Consider the following 6,088-nt stretch of genomic DNA (forward strand, 5'->3'; position numbering starts at 1 on the left):
TTGTCATCATCACCAATGTTATGTATTATGTAATTATATACAATGATAGATAATATTATAATATAATATAACATACAACATACCATAACAACACATGATGTGAATGATATACACTGTAATGTAATATAATATTCATATGTGATTATGATGCGATATAATTATTATTGTTTTCTAGCAGCTAATATTTCCATAGTGCCCTAAAGTTTGCAAAGTGCTTTACATAAATTATCCATAGGCAATATGATGCAAGTGAAAGTGCCCTGTACCTGTTAGTCCCTAGAGACCTGGGTCCAAATAATTTTTCTGACCTAAACTAGCTCAATGATCCTTTATTTAATCTCTCTGAGCCTCAGTTTCCTCAAGCTGAAAGACAGAATAATACACACACACACACACACACACACACACACACACACACACACGCCTTTATTACAGGAAAATAGAAGTTCATTATAAGCCTTAGAGTGGCATGTAAACACAACTTAATATTATTATGGAGACTATAAGACTGTTCCTCCCAAATGTGTGAGTGTGAGAGTGTGTGTGTGTGTGTGTGTGTGTGTGTGTAACCCTTAGGCAATCTGGTGAAGCTTATGGATCCCTTCAACAAGCTGATTTTAGCTCCCTGATCTTTCTTCTTCTGTCAAATTCCTCAGTCTCTTCACCACACCAACTTGAATCTTTGTCTCCTGTGGTATTTAATGGTTTAAATCAAATCTTCCTGGCTCTCAGTGACTCACCTTTCACTTGAAAGGTAACACTTAACAAATTTCACCCACAAAAATTGATAATCACTTTAAAATCATACCTGAATCTCCAAATAGTAATGAATTCTCATTTTTTTTGTTTTACCCTCCTGAGTTGTAGACAGTCATATGCAAATGAGCTAAGTAACCATAATTCCCTGTACTTCTAAAGTCAAGAATATAGTCCAAAATCTCATTCTGTATCCTTGAAACTATTCTTTCCTACTCACATTTTCACAGCTTTTAGTAAATAAAAGTTCCTTCTCTGCCTTTTTAAGCCATTCAAGCTAGGCTTCATCCTATATCACTCATTGGGCTTTATAAGTATTTATATATAATCCACAGTTCATTTTCTGTTTTAAACCCACCTATCTCATCTGAAAACTGTATTTCTTCACACAAGTATTTTAACAGTTTTTATCAGACCAAAGAAGTTTTCCATCTACTTTTGGTAATTGAAATCTTCATCCATAATAACAACAGTATGTTAAAGATTTAGCACTCGATTTAAATAATTTTTCTTTACAAAAAAAATTTTTTTCTTCCCCTTTCAGTACTAAAATTCTTTATATGTACAAAAAGCCTTAAAAGAACAGCACTTTAAACCAAGAAAGAGCAAAATGACACAAAGTAAGAGTTATACCAAACAACTTTAGAGAATTAAATAATTAACGTTCTCACTCACTGTCCCCATTCCCATCCCACTCTATTCTGGGCATAGTCAATTAAAACATCCTCATTAGTTTCTATTTCAGAAACTACTTGTGGATTCCTATGTTTTATTCTTTCATTGAAGTGATTCCCACCTAATTCGCCTCTACTCCACATACAGTAGAAAAGGCTGATGTTGCATTGCAAGTGAATCTATCTGTGTATTGGGGTGGAGATGAGAATCGGAAGAAAAAGCAGAAGTCACAGAAAAGTACCAGCTAAAGGAGCAACATTTTCCACTAGGGTAAAACGTCTAGAAACTTCACTGGGGTCAGTGTTGTCCCCACAGACTTGATACGTCAAATAAGTACTATGCAAGAGGAAAAAATGAACCAAAAAACAACAATGGAAATAAGATTTCCACAGATTCTCCAATAGCAAGAAAATCCAAAGTGGCTCAAAAGAGAAACAAAACTCTTAAAAGAAGATAATAGCGTAGTAATGAGGCCGTGAATCAGGGCCTTCATGTGAGAACCAACACACAGAGAATGGAATAATTAGAGTACACAACGGAGTCTATTTTCCAAGGGAAAAAGATTTTGAAAAAGAGAATGATATATTTAGAATTCAAAAATACAGAAATGGAACAAAATTTTTGAAAAAAAAGTATTAAAAGACAACAAAACACTTACATAACACATACAAATTTGCTACAAGCCAAAGTGACTAAACTTGAAAACAGGATAAATACATACAACTTAAGGAAAATAAGCTTTAAAAAAATGGCAAATGCATAAAAACCTGAATACTATACTACAGGAAAAGTACAAGAAGATTTTCTTCACAGAAACTTTGGAATATGTAACTGATTGATCAAATTTCCCATAACAAGAGAAAAAATGCTTAAAATTTCATAGTCATTAAATTTTATAATTCTAACACCAAATAACAAATGTGCCATCCATATAAGAACAAGTCTGTCATCTTTAAAAGAATCTCATTTCAAATTACTAAGAATTGTTTCATATCCATCAAAAAATCAGAGAAAAAAATGGAAAACAATATTTTGAAAATCAGAAAGTTCAACATGCAATTCAAGCTAATAACATACCTTGAAAACCTGAACCTGATCACCAATAAAAATATATGGACCTTTAATAAAATTACTTATTTCAGTTATTTTATGAAAAAAACTGAACAGATTATTTGGTTTTCAAAAAGCCTTAAATCAATTATTGTGTGTAGGTTACCCTGTGTGTGTGTGTGTGTGTGTGTGTGTGTGTGTGTGTGTGTGACAGAGAGAGAGAGAGAGAGAGAGAGAGAGAGAAGGAAGGAAGGAAGGAAGGAAGGAGGGAAGGAGGGAAGGAAGGAAGGAAGGAAGGAAGGAAGGAAGGAAGGAAGGAAGGAAGGAAGGAAGGAAGGAAGGAAGGAAGGAAGGAAGGAAGGAAGGAAGGAAGGAAGGAAGGAAGGATTAACTACATCCAACATTTTTCTATAATTGAAAGACTATTAATTGTGTGTAGGTTTTGGGGGAAAGAGGATAACAGTGGGAAACCTTTTCAGTGGGGAACGGGAAAGTAAGAGACAGAGGAGAAGCTGAAGGCAAGTAAAGAGGGGTATTAGTTGTCTTAATCTCTCAAAAGGTGTGTAGGGCTGTGGGAAAGTAGAGCTGTGGCAGGAAGGAACCAGAAAACAATAGATGGAGAGCAGAAGAGAGGTCTCGTTTTTGAAAGGGATACTAAAAAAAAAAATCCCTGAAATGTCATGATGATGTGATAAAAGACAGGAAGTTCATAATGGTTGCATATGAGAGGAATGAAAACAATTTAAGTTCTCTCTGTCTAAACAATGGAAGGTTGTTCTTTATACTGTAATCCATTCCCAGAAAGTGAAAGTATAGAACCCTAAGGGTAGTTAATACCAAGTTTTGTAGGCAGGATACATCATGGTATATAGTAATAAGTGTATTAGAGTCTATGAACCTTGGTTGAGATCCCACCTCTGACTATGTCATGTGACTTTGGAAAAATCACTAAATCTCCATAACTCACTTTTCTAATCTTTAAAACAAGGGAGTTGAATTTGATGGACTTTGACGTTGCTTTTATATTTAGGTCTATGATCCTATAATATATTGCAGAGACAGGATATATTGACAATAATTAGTAAATAGTCATGGTAAAAGAAAGGTATAGAAGCCCATTGTATTATTCAGGATACAGAGAGACTTCTATCACACATCATTGCTTCTTTTAGAAACTCCTATTTCTAGGAGTTATACAGCAGAAACACTGCTTAACCTAAACAATCCAATCGTGGTTGGTAGTTCAAACTTTGGAGCCAAACACTCATATGAGTAAAGAGAGGAATAGTTCAAAATAAAGGACAGCAATAGGTAAAATTTAGGTTTGCTTAATATATGGATAAATGAATACTATTTTTTTAGGAACACTGGGTCTTTAAAAATTTTTTTTTTAATTTTTTTTTGGGGGGTGAGGCAATTGGGGTTAAGTGACTTGACCAGAATCACACAGCCAGTGAGTGTTATGTGTCTGAGGTAGGATTTGAACTCAGGTCCTCCTGACTCCAGGGCTGGTACTCTATCTACTCCACCACCTAGCTGCCTCTAGGAACAATTTTTATTGAAGATTTGGATCATCTCTGAACACAAGAAAACACTGATGTACGGTGATTCAGTGGGGTTCTCCCTTGCCTTATCACAAAGGCACAGTCCTTTCTTTTTTGATTTAGATTTCCCTTTTCCTATTTGTACATAATTTCAAATCAGCCTTGCCTTACAATTTATACAGCATATTTTTCTGCTTGTGAGATTCCACTTTTGTTGTCAATTAGAAATACCGATTACTCACCTACTGTAGTATGAGTTTGCAGTTGAGGCTTTGAGGCCACAATTATAAGTCACATGTTTCAGAATTTGTGCATTGTATGCATTTAACGGACAGAATTAAATACACTATATCCACTCCTGAAAATATGGGATATTTCCCTCCTCTCCAAAATTTCCCTGAGATACTATGATATCTTCCACTAGTTATTAAGGGGGTGGGGGGAGTAGAGTACAGATGATGAACAATATAGATATGGTAAAGGAGAAACTAGCCTACTTGACTATTAATGAAAAGCATATCTTTGAATCAAGCAATATCAGTAGAACAGTAGAACAACTAAAACACAAAAGCTCTTATTTTAAATACATTCATAGCTTAAACACAAACAAAATAAAGCCCACAGAGATTTACAAGTCGGAGGCGAATATATGATTGTCATAATAATTTTAAGAGCTTCCAAGAGAAGCTGCTAACAGGTACTGCCATGTCTGTACTCTATAGCTTCGTCTGTGTATTTTCTCACACACACACAAAATTAATTTTTAAAATTTAAATTTAAACCCAATTGTTGCTACATTCAGATTTTCATCTAAGATGTTACTAAGATCCTAATTAGGAACAATCGTCGAGAGTTAGTATGTTTCTATCTAGTAGCAACATACCAGTACATAAATTCAAGGAAATATAAACTAGTATTATGAGGTTAAGGACCCAAATCTTTGAGTCTTTAAGATAAATTATAGCAAAGACTCCATATTCTTTATCCTTCCTTTCTCTGACTGGATTTAAGTTAAGGAGAAAAGATTCATCATCTAGTTTGTGCCCAGGCCCTGCCTGGCTCACAGTTCATACAGAGAACCTGTTTCTTGGATTAAGAAACTTCATTGTGAGACTTGAGATATAATGGTTTAAAACGTTTCCTTAGCTTCTCCTGAGTTTGAAGTCCATGACTTTGTAAGGGAGTGAGGGCCATTGGAGGCAGGTGAATTGGCCTTGAATATGGGATCTGATAATGCAATCCATTTCAGTTCTTGCTATTCATTCGTCTACACATTGTTTAATTGCTTCTGAATCCATAAGATTTTTGCTTTTTCTGGAACAACATTCTGGCTTCATTTATAATGTACTGCTTTCCTGTGATGGTGTCTTCCATCAGCCCCAATGCTTCATGGCGCCTTGCAAGCCTGAAAATCCTGTAGTATAGGCTGAGAACTTCTTGTCATGATGTTGTCATCTCTGAGTCCCTCCTGTGCTCTCTCCAAATCCTCCCTAAACAGGATCATCAGCATTGTGAAGTAGACTGATTCCTCAAAGATCCTTCTGATCCTTCCATAAAGTGGAAGCTCCCAGAGGGCAGCCGCTCATGTCATTCCTCTTACATGCCTCTAGTACCCATGTCCTGTATGGACTAAATGAACACTTTAAATACATTCAAGGGACTGGACATAGGATAGGCGAAGATAAGGGAATTGATTACCATTCCCAAGATAAGGGAACATCAGAAGAGTTCATAAACATGGAAACAGAGTATTTGTGAGTGATAACAAGATCAGGAGTGTACGCATCTTTGTTGTGTAGCTGAAGGATGGCAATGGATGAAGTAGATCCTGGGAAATGAGTAAGTCGAGAAACTGGGAGAAGGGTGTTTAAGGTAGTATCAATATGTGTGTGTAGGTCAGGAGATGGAGAGGAGAGAGGCTCTGAGCGAGGCATTGAATCCTGAGGAAGGAAGGGGCATATTCTAAAGGACAGTACTAGTAGTACTTATACGAGTAGTACAAGCTACTAGAACTTGATTGGGCGGTAGTTATGGATTGAACGAACCTAGAAGGAGGAGAAGTT

General features: G+C 35.9%; 1 pseudogene; it reads right to left on the bottom strand.

The window, feature by feature from the left end:
- Positions 1-5,117: 5,117 nt before the first annotated feature.
- On the bottom strand, positions 5,118-5,480 carry LOC110219546 (LYR motif-containing protein 1 pseudogene; annotated as a pseudogene).
- Positions 5,481-6,088: the final 608 nt, after the last annotated feature.

This window comes from Phascolarctos cinereus, unplaced genomic scaffold (assembly GCF_003287225.1).
Source record: "Phascolarctos cinereus isolate Bilbo 61053 unplaced genomic scaffold, phaCin_HiC Scaffold_5;HRSCAF=322, whole genome shotgun sequence".
In the NCBI taxonomy this organism is placed as follows: domain Eukaryota; kingdom Metazoa; phylum Chordata; class Mammalia; order Diprotodontia; family Phascolarctidae; genus Phascolarctos; species Phascolarctos cinereus.